This window comes from Bubalus bubalis, chromosome 16 (genome assembly GCF_019923935.1).
Source record: "Bubalus bubalis isolate 160015118507 breed Murrah chromosome 16, NDDB_SH_1, whole genome shotgun sequence".
In the NCBI taxonomy this organism is placed as follows: Eukaryota; Metazoa; Chordata; class Mammalia; order Artiodactyla; family Bovidae; genus Bubalus; species Bubalus bubalis.
The window spans coordinates 71,744,217-71,760,338 of NC_059172.1; the positions used below are offsets into that span (position 1 = coordinate 71,744,217).

The following is a 16,122-nucleotide window of genomic DNA, read 5'->3' on the forward strand; positions in this document are numbered from 1 at the left end:
CTGAGGTTATTGATATTTCTCCCAGCAATCTTGATTCCAGCTTGTGAAACATTGTTTTTATATTGCAGGAAGAACTCTTGGTTTGTTTTTTTTTTTTTTTTTGAGAGACAATTCTTGTGTAAATGAAAAATTTAATTTGCAATGTGCCTTCACTGTGTGTGAAAATGTGGGCAAATGTGGGTGTACATGTGTTTATTTTTATGTATTCATTTGTTTATTTGTATGCTTGATATTTGTATGTTTGATTATGTTTGAGCAGTATTTTAGAAATTTAGGCCAAAAATACTGCAGGGATGAATGCTGGCAGGGAAAGACCATAAAACAGAACCAAACTAGTTTGTAGATGCTCAATCTAGTGAGACTGCCCATGGGGTCAAGGCTGGGTCCACTGCTATGGGTACCAAGCAGATTTTGTGTTGAAGGAGGTGGATTTTCCTATTACAAATTCTCTGGAATAGGAAATGAGGATGAGGAGGTAGTCTTCTGGATTGGTTACAGAAGGATCTCCTTCTGTGACTTCTCTTGAATCTAGTCTAGATATTCTTGTAGACACTTCCAGTGGTGGTTGGAAGTTTTCTTTGCCACAAGGAATCAGCCTAGTAGCTACACCTGGAGGTTCCCTGCAAAAGCCTCATGAGAATGATACAGGATGCCTGGATTCATATAAAGTAGCCAAAGGTAAGGTGATTTTTTATTTTACATGTTGTAAATTCCCTTTACTTATTCCATAAAGCTCAGATGCAGAAACTGGCTTAGGTTCTGATAAAGATAATTAATCATACCTGTATCCATGTTTAGAAAGGATTTGAGACAGCAGTCATTCTACTTGAATCTCTCTTCCAGAAAAAATCTGATTTAATTAGCCTGGAGCACCAGAATTTTTAAGAGTAGCCCAGCTGATTCTAATGTGCAAATTTGAGAACTGGCAAGGGAAGCCTGGTGGCTCAGATGGTAAAGAGTTTGACTGTAATGCAGGAGACCCAGGTTCGATCCCTGGGTCAAGAAGATCCCCTGGAGAAGGGAATCCCATGGACAGAGAGGAGACCGGCAGGCTACAGTCCACGGAGTCACAAAGAGTCAGACATGATTGAGCAACTGACACTTTCACTTCAGTTTGAGAACTGCTCTTTTAGAGACTAGTGTGGAAGAGGGAGCAGCCCAGTGTTACCAAACCACGTGCGTTTGCCAACATGCAGCAAACCAAACGCTGAGATCCTGAGGCTTAGAAAGAGTTTACTCATATGGCAGCCAGTCAAGGATATGGGAGTACAATTATCAAATCTGCTTCCCTGAAGTTAGGGTGGTTGGGTTATGTATGGGGTAAGCAAGATGGTCTTAGGCTTGGGGAAAGGTTCTTGGAGGCAGGGAAGAGGTGAAGTAATTGATATTTTGAGAAGGTGCTTCTGGATGACAAGTTTCTGTATATTCACAATGGAGGTGAACTGAGGGCAGAGTTTTCCAGTCCTCTGACATCAACAGGCCATTCATCAGACATCTGTGAGGCCCAGGTTTAGTGTTGGTGGTCCCAACTGGCTGTAGCTGGCTCACACTGGGCAGAAGTGAAAGTGTGAAAGTAGCCCACCAGGCTCCTCTGTCCATGGAATTCCAGGCAAGAATACTGGATTGTGTTGCCATTTTCTTCTCCAGAGGATCTTCCTGACTTAGGGGTTGAATCTGGGTCTCCTGCATTGCAGGTAGATTCTTTACTGTCTGAGCCATCAGAGAAGCCCCCACACTGGACAGAAGCTGACTCCAAGTTCCTGTAAAACAACTGGTCTGCGTGAAACTGGGAAGGCAATTTACAAGCAAGGGAGTTTTAACAAGCTGTTCCCTTATCTGCTCACCTGTAAGACAAGTTCAAGAATGTCTGTTGCTTACTATCTCTTGTTAATTGTATGGAGTATAGTTTCAGCAGCAACTCAGAGATGATTTGGTTGTTACCTAATTGCTGGCAGCAGAGTCCTGAGTCCAGGGAGGCCATGGTTAGAAGGGTAATTGCAGTACAGAGTTATGCAAGAGCAAAAGTCAGGCATTGACAGGAATCTGCAAATACTGTGCTTCCTAGTTATAGGGTATTTCAAGGAGAAGGAACCTGAGATCTTGCTACTATGCAAGTAAGGGCTATTATGATCTTAACATTACAGGCTATGAAACAGAGAGGAACAAATCTGACTCCATATTGGATCTGTTTCTTTAAGTTTTGTATTCTAACTGCTTTTACTACAAGTTAATCACTATAAAGAGATGTTGTCTATATAAGGTGTACATAATGGTGCATCTTTGTTTAGCTCACAGGAACCATCCTGACTAGGTGCATCTGTGAATGGCTACAGGAAATAAGAAATTAACACATCCCTTCAGAAGTCTGGCTGGAACCAGGAAACTTGTACAACAACTTACTTCCTTTTTCACTTTATCTCCTCAGTTCCCTGTCTTTGTTCTATAAAAGAAACTAGCATCCAAAACCTGAGAAAGATGGTTCTTCAGGGCACCATATTCCACCATATTCTTGGTTTGCTGGCTTTCCAAATAAAGTTGCTCTATCCCATCCCAACAACTCAGTTCTTGACTTATTGGACTGTCATACAGTGAGGTATACAAGCTTGGACTTGATAAACATTTATATAACAATTCCTATGAAGAACAGTCTTTAGAAGAAAATATTTAAGTTCAAAGAGTCTGAAGTCACATGATGTTAGAAACATTTATGCCTATATTTGATAGGTATAAAAGATATTTCCCATATGTTTAATGTATGAATGAGTAAGAAAGATAAAGCCTGAGAACATTTCCAGATAAAAAGGAGTAAAGAGATGTGACATGAAGCATTTATATGAGATAGTGGACTGAAAAGCAAAAATTGCGATACAGGCTATCATTGGGACAACTGATGAAATTTTAACACTCAAAGTGGATAAGATAATAGCTTTGTATTCCTGTTAAGTTTCTTGATTTTTGTTAATTACATTCTAGTTCTGAAAGAGAATGTCCTTATTTTTGGTAAAGGCACATAAAAGTATTTAGGAGTAGGGGGCATAATGTCTCCAACTTAAGCTCTTATGGTTCAAATAAATGCCAAGACCGTACAAAAATGTATAGGAAGAATAAAAAAGCAAATGGGGCAATTGAGGAATCTGGACAATTAGTATACAAGTATTCATTTTTCTATTCTTGTAACTTTTCCATAAGTTTAAAATTATAAGAATCAACACAAGAAGAATCTAAGGGAATGTGAGGCAAAGAAAACACCCTTGAGATGGGAAGGAACTTAACATGTTGTAGGAATTAAGAGATACCTCGTATGGCTGAAGAGTGTTGGCAAGATCATAGGATGGCAAGTGATGAGGAAATTGATAAGGAAATAGAAGGTAGATCATGAAGTTCTCATAGGCCATGGTAAGGGATATGACTTTAATTATAATGGGAAGTCACTATAAATTTCTGAGCAGGGAAGGATGTAGCAAGGTGCATTTTACAGTTGATTCCAGGGAATGATTCTGCCTGGGGCTATTTAGGCTACACATCAGCTTCTAAATAACTCAAACAATGTATCTATAGAAAGGAGGGAAATGAATAGGTAGGCTTCCTTGGGCCTCTTGCCAGGTGAAGAAGGATGAGGAAAAACCCACTGGGACCCCATGGGTTAGCCAAAAACAATAGCTGACATTGTTTACACCTTGCCATGCCTGGACTGCCTAGCAAACCATAGGTACTGACTCCTACACCAAGACTTCATTCCACTTTCCCAGTTCTAGAAACATTCCAAATCACATTATAAATTTTACCACATTTAAGACCAAGAACAATAGCAAAATCCCACACCTAAACCCTCTCTAAAAGGAGATGACCCAACCAATTTCTCTATTATGTTCCAAGTCCAGCATCTTTGGGTAGTGTTTATTACACCAGGTCAAGTTTGAATGGGCTATTCTTGACCCTGCAGTTGTGGCTAAATGACAAACTTAATATATATTGGAAGAGAAATGGGAAGTTGTCCAGCAGCTTAGGTACAGAGGCTCACTCCTTCTCTTTTAGAAGGAGTGGCTGTGTCTGGACCCACAGGAATAGAGGGCTTTTTCCAGCAGTCACAGCAGCTACTACTTACAAGTAATAAAGTGATAGCAGCTGGCATTCTCAGACAATTCCCAACTGCACTGGCATTTCTACTCAGACTTGTTGGTGCCTAAATCCTTTCAATTTATAATGCTTATCCCAACCTTATCATGATTGCATTTTAAGAGAGTCAAAAGTCAGGATCCTGCAATAGGAAAGAATAAGTCTGACTTCGTATTACAGCTATTTCTTTTACTTTAACCTTTGTATTCTATTGCTTTTGCTTTAAGAATTGCCTGTAGCCTAAAATATACAGAGTAGCTCATTTCAAGCCTCTGATCTTTAAGGTTGTAACACTTCTCCTTTCAAATAGAAATAAAAAAAATGCAGAATAGAGAATAACATTTGTCTTGTTTGAAGTTTACAGGAACATTGTGACATGACCTACATGGAGAGCTTCAAGAACAAAGGATTCTGGCCCAAGGAGTGTGCACAGCCAAATACACCCCTTCTCTATTAAGTATAAAAGAAGTCTGAATTCTACTTTGATAAGATGATTCTCTAGGACACAGTCCACCATCTTCTCAGACTCCTGGCTTTCTGAATAAAGTTGTTATTCCTTGCCCCAACACCTCATCTCCTGATTGTGCATTGACCAGAATGAGTCTGGACTCAGTAGCAATCCCTCTCCTGCAGACAAGGAGCTTGTGGTGTCAAGGAGTATGATGTGATTATTTTTTCAGACTCCTCTTTGTGATGATGAGAAAAAGCAGATTCTATGCCTCTGAATTCTAATTCTTGATATCTGTGTTTTTCCAGTAAATCCAGCTCATTATATTTTTACACATGACACTAGAATTTGTCCTCACCCACCTTTAATTATAATAAAAATTCCTATTTCATAGAAGGAAATGAATGCAGTGAAGTTTCTGTACTGTTATACGTATGACATTTGCTAGATAGATATCTAAAGGGTCTCCCTGCTCTGCTAGCAGACTGATTTCCTCCAGGTGACAGACTAATTTTTTTTTTTTTTACAGGTTCTCCTTGCCAGGAGTATCTCCCTGGTCCACCATCATCAATGACTATCCTTGAGTCTGGTATAGATGAGTATTCCCCTTCTGAAGTATAAAGACTCCTTTGGGTCTTTTATATTGTATCTTCTGGCATACAGTCCTCTTCTGATCACAGAACCTGACCTCTCTAAAGGAAATGAATGTATTTTGATTATAACTGCACACCTTGCAACCAAGCAGGACTCTATGGGGTTTTCTGAGACAGACATCCCCCACCTCCATGTCCTCTACCTGCCTCTTGTTTGTAGAAAGCTTTAGTCTCCCAGGCCTCCCCTGAGTCACAAAAGGCTGGCTCAAGAATGAACAATTGAAAGAATGTGAATGTGTAATAACAAAGAAAACAGCAGTTGGGCCAGGAGATTCAGTAACCATTTAAACAGTAAATCAGCCACATGGCAGTCACAGAATCTTTAATTCCTCAGAGAAGGACATAGATAATGGTGTTTGATGCACATCCCTGAATTGTTCTGCAGGTACTAAAACGTCCACCAGATGGAAGCAGGTAACTTCATGATGACCATGAGCATGTAAACCCTAGACTGGCTAGAGTCTAAGGATTGATGATGTTAACCCCTGTGAAAGCAGCTTGTTACCTCACCCTCAACCAATCAGAGAATTGTGCACAAGCTGATCATGCACCTTGCAACTGTCTCTGTCAGCTTGCCTTTAAAAACATTTTCCTGAAATCCATCAAGGAGTTAAGGGTCTTTTAAATATTTGCCACCTGTACTCCTTGCTTGGTTCCTGCAATAAAGGTTGTGGTTTGCTTCACCACAACCTGCGATCAGTAGATTGACTTTATTGTGTATGAGAGAGTGTCCCCAAGTTTGGCTTGGTAACAATCTTAGCCTACCATACCCCTATTCCTTTCTTCTCCCAGCTATAGAGATGGGCATATGCCCCCAAACCAGGGCTGTCAAGACTCCTTCTCAGAACCTCTTCAGGGGATTTGCAGATGTTCTCATACAATAGGAGCTGTAGGACTGGTACTTTGCCAGTCTTGGGGTGCTGGGGATGCTCATGCCTGCTCCATGAGGAGAGTTTGAGGGACACAGTATTTGTGCACTTCATGTAGCTGTGCCTCAGGGCAGTATAACTTCTGGACTTCTTAGCTGAAGTGACCCCCAAATACCTTTTTATTGCTTAAGTGAAATTCTGTCAGGTGTAGTCAATAGTCTGCCTAATTTCATTAGGGCTTTACTGCTTTAGCTGAATACTTTCCTGGCAAGTTTATAAAGACTGGGAATTGCTTTAGGAGTTGAGCCATCACAGGGCCTTCTTGGTCAAGTTTGTGTTTTCCCTGGCAATTAAATTCCTTTAACATCCAGCAAGTGCCAGAAATCTTACTGAGTCACGATTCCAGAATCCAGATTCTGCCTTGGATGTGTCAGTCTCTTGGCAACAGCAGTTGTCTCTCCCTGAAGCGCTAGGTCACAGTTGAATACTTCTGTTTTTGCTGCTACCTGTGAAACAATAGGTATGAGGGAACATATAGGCTTTATTTATATGAGTATTATTATAATAATATTTTGTATTAAATATGAAAGGATAGGATTTTGGGGGTATATTAAATAATATTTTTAGTATATATACATTGTTCTAGTTATTCTATGAAAATCAACATTTTAAAGTTGAAATGTTTTGAATTTTGAAAAGCCTGTATTCTGATTAAAATTCTCAAAACACACATTAGAATTTCTTTACATTTAAAAACTATGGTGTTATATTTTAATATAGCTTTTTTCCTTCGAGTTCTGCAGAGGCTTTAAAAATGTTTAAATATATATATGAATTATATGTAGAAAAGTAGATATTGTTGATAATATGATTTAATAATTACTTTTTAAAGTTTAAGTGGCATAAACTTCATCAGCAAGTAAGAAAAATGGGAGATATTTTGAATAATGAGATCTATCAGAAACTACTGAGGGGTAGACTAATTTATTCACAGATGGTTTCATATTAATTAAATTGTAACATATTTACTGAAATCATTTTTAGAATTGTTTTCTTTGCTAGTTGATTCTGACTAAATTTCATAATAAAACTTAGCTCTTATGATTCGCACTTAGCAACCACATAGGTAAGACATAGCTTGCTTTAAGAAATGCCAAAATAGGAAATACTAACTTCTGATAGATGATGAAGATGAAGCAAAGTATCCTTGTGAAGAAAGGTGTTTTCCCAATGAATTAATCACATCTTAAATAGTTCTACTAGTGATTTATTTTCTAAAATGTACCTTTAGCAATTGTATTAGTTTTTTATCTCTGTAACAGATTACCATAAGCTCAGCAGAGGAAAGCAATCCCTGTTTAGCAATTCACAGTTCTGTGTGTAGAAAGTCTGGCATGGCATGGAGGTGGCCTGTGCTCTGGGTCTCACTGGTTGAAATCAGAGTTCCGGCCAGACTGGGTTACTTTTGGAGGACCTGGGGATGATCTCAGGTTGTTGGAAGACTTTGGTTCTTTGTGGTTATAGGACTTTTTTCCTGTTTTCTTACTGGCTGTCAGCTGAAGACTGCTCTCAGCTCCTAGAAACCACCTGCATTCCTTGCCATTTGGCTTCCCCCATCTTCAAAATGAGAAACAAAGAAATTCTGTTGCACCAAACCCCCAGCCTACCCCATCTTTGAACCTCTTTCACCAGGAGGAGACAAATTCCTTTTACAGCCTCAACTAATTAGGTCAGGCCTACTGAAGGCCCATTGAAGATATTTACCTGTCTTAAGGTCAGCAGATTTGGGACTTTTATTATCCCTGTATACTTCTCAACCGGAGAAGGCAATGGCACCCCACTCCAGTACTCTTGCCTGGAAAGACCCATGGACGGAGAAGCCTGGTGGGCTGCAGTCCATGGGGTCGCGAAGAGTCAGACAGGACTCAGCGACTTCCCTTTCACTTTTCCCTTTCATGCATTGGAGAAGGAAATGGCAACCCACTCCAGTGTTCTTGCCTGGAGAATCCCAAGGAAGGTGGAGCCTGGTGGGCTGCCGTCAATGGGGTCGCACAGAGTCAGACACGACTGAAGTGACTTAGCAGCAGCAGCAGCAGCAGCAGCATACTTCTCAACAGCAGCACCAGATGAGTATCTGATTGAGTCACTGGGAGAAAGTCTGCATACAAGGAGAGGGATGGGAATATTTTGGGAACTATCCCAAATTCTACCTATTACAGCAGTGAAGTGCACTATGATTATATTTAAAAAATTCATTTAAAAATATGACTTCTAGTTCAAAATAAGAGATTACTTGGAAGACTTAAAAGCATTGAGGGCATGAAGAATTCTGGATGTTTATGAAAAGTGAGCTTGGGAATCTATAAGCACATGCCTTAGCTTGGAGCAGGGTAGGGTGCTCACTTCAGTTTTTCTGACCTCACATTTGGATTTGTTCCCTTACAGGAAAATGCCAGTCATAGGAGAGCAGCACCCATGTCAGCCTCTTCTCTTTCATCTTTGTTTCCTCCTTCTCAGAAGCAGAAATGCAGTCCCAGAAGCCTAACTATACTCTGAATCAATTCACTTTATCTCTCCTGAGGCTATGCTGCAAAAACACTGCTCATATTCTTCCAGCCACTTAGTCTCTTTTTCTCATTTCAAACTTCAAAATATTCTTTTAACAAAGAATCATACCCAAACCTTCCCCAAAGCCAGATGGCATAAGCAGTTCTGCTTTCTGGAACCCAGTGCTCTAGTGAAGTTTTATGATGTTGTCCCCAATCATTACAGAAGTGTTAAATCACAATGTATATACTGCTGAAGAAGTAGGATTAATATGTAAAACTGCCATCTTTCTTGGAGAAGGAAATGGCAACCCATTCCAGTACTCTTGCCTGGAGAATCCCAGGGACGGAGGAGCCTGGTAGGCGGCGGTTCATGCGGTCTCCAAGAGTCAGACACGACTGAGCAACTTCACTTTCACTTTTCACTTTCATGCATTGGAGAAGGACATGGCAACCCACTCCAGTGTTCTTGCCTGGAGAATCCCAGGGATGGAGGAACCTGGTGGGCTGCCGTCTATGGGGTCGCACAGAGTTGGACACGACTGAAGTGACTTAGCAGCAGCAGCAGCCATATTTCTACTTAGCTATCATCCCATACAGAATCACCTTGTGCCAAGAGATTCATTCATTTCAGAATCAAGTTCTTTAGTTGTCACTGCTTTGTTATGGATTTGCTGCCTTGGTGGTGAGTTAGGGACCGCTGCAGTTTAGAGGTTACTGTGATCCACCTTTGGTGCATCAGCTCCAGGTATTTGTTCCTGAGTCACCAGATCTCAAGTCTATAAGTGTACCTTAACCAGCAAGGCCATATGAGAAGTGACGTGTGAGGGTTCCAGTTCAAGTTGTTCTGGATTCAAATCCTAGTTCTTCTGCTTACTAACTAAAATCGTTTAATGTTTCTGTGCTTTAGTTTTCTATCTTACTAGGTGGACTCTTAGTGTGACTGGTGAGCAATAAGTGCTTACTATGTTAGACTCTATGTTACATACCCCACCTCCTGCATGTGTGCTAGGTCCCTTCAGTCGTGTCTGACTCTTTGAGACCCTATGGACTATAGCCTGCCAGGCTCCTTTGTTCATGGGATTCTCCAGGCAAGAATACTGGAGTGTGTTACTGTGCTCTCTTACAGGGAATCTTCCCCACCCAGGGATCGAACCCGTGTCTCTTAACATCTCTTGCATTTGCAAGTGGGTTCTTTACAAACTAGCACCACCTGGGAAGTCCTGCATTGAGGTCAAAGTCTGTTGACATGCTTCTTGTCCTTTGGCTCAAGAACTGGCAGACCTGGATCCATGTGATGAGGCACCTCTTTCTTTTAAAATATGCCCAGAATCTAACCACTTCTCCCCCCATCACCACCACCACCACCATCACCATGCTCCCCACAACCCGCCTGCCCGACATAATTGCAAAGACCTCCTAACTGGCCTCCTTGCTTTTATTCTTGCTCCCTAAAATCAGTCCTTTATATAAAAGCCAGGATGACGATTATCCTTTAAAAATATGAGTTTGGTCATGATTGTTCCTCCTTTCAGAATCCTGCAATCAGTTTCTGATTTATTCAGTGTAAAAAATGAAAACCCTTACAATGGCCAGAGGCCCTTCATTATCTGGTGCCCCATTAACTCTCTGACTTTTCTCCTGCTCACTGGGCTCCTGCCATGCTGGTCTCTTTGCTCTTCCTCAATCATTCCTAGACCTGCTTTCACTCAAAGTTTTTACAGTACTGTTTGCTGTGTCTGAAATGCTCTTCCTCAGATATGCGCCATCTCCTTATATCTTTGACCATGCCTCCTTCTCAGAGAGGTTTACCATGACCCTCTCCTCTCATGCTCTTGATCTCCCTTACCTTGTGCTGCCCTTTCTTTTTCCATAGGCTGTGTTATAATTTCTACACATTATATATTTTGCTTATTTAGTATGGCTACTAGTTTCTGTTCCCATATGCTAGCATATTAGCATCATGGCAGGGATACTATCTGTTGTGTTCTCTCATGTATCCCACATGCCTGACAGCTAGTAGGGGCTCAGTAAGTACAGGTGAGACTTGAACAACATGTGGGGGTTTGGGGGTTAGGGGTGCTGGTCCTCCATGCACTCAAAAATTTACATATAACTTACCTGTGTGTGTGTGTGCTAAGTCACTTCAGATCCAATTCTGTGACCCTATGGGTTGTAGCCCACCAGGCTCCTCTGTCCATGGGATTCTCCAGGCAGGAATACTGGAGTGGGTTGCCATACCCTCCATCCAGGGGATCTTCCTGACCCAGGGATTGAACTCATATCTCTTACATCTCCTGCATTGGTAGGCACAGTGTTTACCACTGGAGCCACCTGGGAAGGCCACATGTAACTTTCAGTTGGCCCTTTATATCTGTGGTTCCTCAGTATCCATGGTTCTGCAACCCAGATTTAACCAACCCCATTTCATGAAGTACTGTAGAATTCACTGTTGGATAAAGTCCTTGTATAAGTGGACCTGCACAGTTCAAACCTGTGTTGTTCAAGTTTCAATCATGTATTTTGAATTAAAGAATAAATGGATGCTGTGCTGGGAAGCCAAAGAATAGAGGAAGATGGATGTGATGGCAGTTTAACAGCTGGTATATCATAAAGAGCAATGCAGAATTTTAAATAAGAAGAGCATGAATCAAAGAGGCAGATCGCTGCAAAATTTGATTACAGTAACCAAAGCACCATCTGAATCTGGTGGTTCTAAATTAATCTTTTCAGGCATGTGTAGATATTTAAGAAGTAATCTAGTGCTCTACCAAGTGCATGATCTTAGGTATTGAATAGACATTTTGATTGACTTGCTATCATCTCCGTAATTATCAAAACTCAGGTGTGCCTATGAGGCAAACTACTAATCACAGTTCAGGGAAGACACTGGGACTGAAGCTTGATCAGTGATCTGAATTATAGTTTCTACCTAAGAAGTCATGGTAGACACATTACATTGAGACTTTGAATTCCTACAGATATGGGTTTGAATTCCAACTCTGTCCTTTTGTAGTGGTATGGCCTTGATTAGGGCTTTTACACCTCAAGCCTTCGACTCCCTCTGCTGCAAAGTAGGGAAAAGTAATATTATCCTAAAAATTAGAAATAGTTTTGTAAAAGTAAGCCTTTAATAAATAGTAGACATTGTTGCTTTGTTATTGTTGTTGCTTGTACTTAGATAACTAGGCTTAATTTAGATTTAGATTAGTGTTTATATCTTCTACAGGCTGAATTATGCCCTGCTGCTCTCAATTCATATACTAAAGTCCTAATCCCCAATGTAACTGGGTTTGGGGATAAGGCCTATGAGGAGGTAATTAAGGTTACCTTATGACTTACAAGGTCTTCCCTTGTTGCTCAGCTGGTAAAGAATCCACCTATAATACCTGGGTTCAATCCCTGTGTTGGGAAGATCCTCTGGAGAAGGGAAAGGCTACTCGCTCCAGTAATCTGGCCTGGAGAATTCCATGGGCTGTGTAAGTCCATGGGGTCACAAAGAGTCAGACATGACTGAGCAACTGAACTGAACTGATGACTTATACAATGAAGTCATAAGGATGGGGTAATGATCCAAAGGATCAGTGTCTTTGTTAGAGGAAACACCAAAGAGTCTGTTTTCACTCTTTCTCTCTTCCATGGAGGATGCACTGAGAAGGTGGCCATCAACAAGTCAGGAAGAGAGCTCTTACTGGAAACCTAAAAGGTTATTACCCTCATCTTGAGCTTTCCAGCCTCCACTGTGCGACATACATTTTTGTTGTTTAAGGAATCCAGTCTGTGGCATTCTGCTATAGCAGCCCAAGCTACCTAAAACAATATCCAATGATGTTTCATGGAATGAAGTTTTAGGTGAACCTTCAGTGTGTAGATAGCATCCAAAAGAACACTCCTGGTGATCGAGTATTCTCAAGGCCCATGAATTGTAACAACTCCTGCAAGTGGGCTGGGGTTCCAGGAAAGACTCTTGTTTCTATAGAAAACAGGGCTACTACTCAGGATCTGAGGTGGAAGATTGGCAATGGACTGGGCATGTGGCCAGTGAGGACAGAGCCCGATCTCCCACACCTGGACTCATGCCAGATTTCAGATGTTATTTCTTTCTCTGCTCATGTCTTCTTGCTGAATCAGACAAAAGTGAGCCTATGGATGAAAGGCACTAAGGCCCAGAGCTGACTAGGGCCAAGGAAAGTGAAGACAGGTAAGTTATCTGTGGCTATAAAGTATTCACCCTCATTAGACCTTACAGGGCATCCCAGGTGGCACTAGTGGTAAAGAATCCACCTGCCAATGCAGGAGACACAGGAGATGTGGGTTCAATCCCTGGGTCAGGAAGATGCCCTGGAGTAGGAAATGCCAACCCACTCCAGTATTCTTGCCTGGAAAAATTCCACAGACAGAGGAGCCTGGCAGACTACAGTCAACGGGATCATGAAGAGTTGGACATTACTGAGCACACACATGGCACACACAGAGACTTTACAGAGCTTTTAAAGATAAAATCTAACACCACTAAACCTGAGGATGTGTGTTGTTTCATAATTATAGGTGCATGTTTGTTGTCATTGAAAAATATTTCATATATAATTAATAGGACTGAAAGTGGCTGTCTAGCTATGTCTAATGGACTAAATTCTCTAAGATATTACTGAGAGATTGGTACAAGATCTTTTATGATTACTTCCTGGGCAATCTTATCTAGCAATTGTCCTTTACTCGAGGTCTGGTTTGTGGTTCTCAGTGTATCTTTATTTTTACTGTCAGTGTATTGATTGCTTAGCCTTGATAATATTTCCTGAAGCTCGAGAGATTTATCCTCCAAATTGGATATTGTCATTTCCCTTGCTTGGGTAGGCTGAATATCTGAATTTGCCCTAATTAGAATTGACTGTTCTGGATTGACAAAGAGCCCTGTGGGCTAAGGCATGATAGGCATAAGGAGTAAACATCAGTATTCTCAAATCAATACTTTTCCATTTGGTTTATGACAATTCAGAAAGTTCCATAGTATCTTTTAAAGAAATAATTTGGAAAATTTTTCAAAATATAAAGCACACATGCAAAGCATATTTACTACAATTTGAGGATTCACTTAAACCCATTTTGGTCAATATCCTTTTATATAGGTTTAAACTCTCCAATTACATTCAATAGAAATAGTTTAATAAAAATAAGTGTAGTTTGAGATGGCCATGTACACACTGATACGTTTTAAATGGATAACTGACAAGGACCTACTGTATAGCACATGGAACTCTGCTCAATGTTGTGTGGTGGCCTGGATGGGAGGGAGTTAGGGGGAGAATGGATTCATGGATATGGATGGCTGAGTTCCACTGACGTTCACCTGGAACTGTCACAGAATTGTTAACTGGCTATGCTGCTGCTGCTGCTAAGTCACTTCAGTCGTGTCCGACTCTGTGCGACCCCTGAGACAGCAGCCCACCAGGCCTCCCCGTCCCTGGGATTCTCCAGGCAAGAACACTGGAGTGGGTTGCCATTTCCTTCTCCAATGCATGAAAGTGAAAAGTGAAAGTGAAGTAGCTCCGTCATGTCCAACTCTAGCGACCCCATGGACTGCAGCCTACCAGGCTTCTCCGTCCATGGGATTTTCCAGGCAAGAGTACTGGAGTGGGGTGACATATACCCCAATACAAAATAAAAGCTTAAAAAAGTAAGTGGAAGTCATATTGTGAAGCACGGAAGAATATCAGGATGAAGGAAGCATAGTCCTTAGCTCTTAGTAGATGTTAGAGGCAAGCTGAATAGCAAACATAACCCAGTGTGAAATCTGGTAGGGAGTCAGAAACTCATGGGTTACTTTAGGGTCAAAGAGGAGTGCCACTGAACATAACCGGCGGTGTCATGGCATTTTCTTAAATATGTGCCACTTACATGCATTGTTGAAAGATAAATGGAAATTATCCAGGTGGCTGGGGAAAGAAGAGTAAGACACTGCAGACAGAAGCAAGAGTGTGTTCAAAGGTGTAAAAAAGCAGGTATAGTTGAAAGAACTTTATGTATATTATAAGAGTAAAGTATTATAGGTGATGAACCTGAGGCCAGACAATAAAAATCATATTTTAGGACATTTGGATGAAGAAATATGTGTTCATAGAAAGTGAAGTGTTATGATTATTTTTGTACTTCAGAAATTTCATTGGTGATTAGTGATATCTACCGATCTTTTTGCATTTATTCCTCATCACAATCTTGTGTCCAGATGATTATTTGGAATATACTGGACTTTTTTTAAAAGTTAATACTTTTGTGCTCTCCCCTTATTTATACTTCTTAATTTTATCTATATTTAATTTTTAATTATTCACTGTGGCTAACAATGGCAGGATAGATGTTGTATTAACTTGAATAATGGTCCTTCTAATCCATTTTTAGCCTGGGAATTTTACTTGTTAAATGGGAACATGTTCAAAAGAAATTATGTGACTACTAAGAACTGCAATCAAATTTTTCTTGTCTCTGTACTGTATAATATTGGGACTAGATGTTGTTTCTTGTTCTTATGTTAATCAGTGCTGGGACCAGGTAAAAATAACTTGGTTATCGGCTTTAAGAAATGCCTGCTCATGAAAAAAAGAAAAGTCAAAAAGAAAAGTTAATCATTGAAACAGCTTAACAGGACTAATAGCTTGCTCATCAAGACACCCTACCTCAATGCATCTTGGTAGAGGCATTTGGATGATAATAACAATAATGATAAAACTCTGACCAATTTCAACCAGTTTCCATTTGCAAGACCACCATAAAACTACTCAACCAAGATCTTGAAGCCCTACCAATACTCTGCCTTAATTTCTCATTTTGAGCCATTTTAAAGATTCTATCAAAGTTACTGGTCCACAGATTTTATTGGGAGGAATTGACAGTCAATACTATTCTTCTGTAAATTATCTTTGGCAGCCTACTGTTAGAATACAATTTCCTCTATGGTATTCTGATAAAGTTTCTGCAGCAACATTGCTTATAGGATAGTACTTTAATACTTGATGAGAGACGCAGAATTAGATGAGAGCATAAATTAACTAAGTCATTTACTTTTTGCAAACACAATCCTATCAAATAAAATGGGGTAGCTGGTGGCAGAGAGAGAGATTTTGAGTGGTGGTGGGAGAGAAATCTCATATATCTTGCTGAAGTACACAGTTCATTCTCTGAACTCTTAAGGACTCCTGTAGTTCTGAAAATGAACAGAAGAAATTGTTTATATAAGATTGATCAATACTTCTCTATGTTCTATGATTTCCCTGGTGCTGCTGCTGCTGCTGCTAAGTCACTTCAGTTGTGTCCGACTCTGTGCAATCCCCTAGATGGCAGTCCACCAGTCTCCCCTGTCCTTGGGATTCTCCAGGCAAGAACACTGGAATGGGTTGCCATTTCCTTCTCCAAGGCATGAAAGTGAAAAGTGAAAATTAAGTTGCTCAGTCATGTCAGACTCTTAGCGACCCCATAGACTGCAGCCTACCAGGCTC

The 16,122-nt window shown here is 40.6% G+C and overlaps 2 long non-coding RNA genes across 5 annotated transcripts in view; both read left to right on the plus strand.

Annotated features, from left to right (window-relative positions):
• Positions 1-324: 324 nt before the first annotated feature.
• LOC112579728 overlaps positions 325-16,122 on the plus strand; it is a 53,425-nt gene continuing 37,627 nt past the window's right edge. The window contains exons 1-3 of one of the 4 annotated variants that reach the window (XR_006545431.2): positions 325-678; positions 4,474-6,606; positions 12,612-12,833. This is a non-coding gene — a long non-coding RNA (uncharacterized LOC112579728). Of the gene's footprint in view, positions 679-1,080; positions 1,847-4,473; positions 6,607-12,611; positions 12,834-16,122 lie in introns of those variants that run through there. The other 3 variants (XR_006545429.2, XR_003104064.3, XR_006545430.2) reach the window with 3 other exon arrangements.
• Positions 8,359-8,738, plus strand: LOC123329834. Its single transcript, XR_006545432.1, has 2 exons — positions 8,359-8,432; positions 8,532-8,738. It is a non-coding gene; the product is annotated as an uncharacterized LOC123329834 (long non-coding RNA).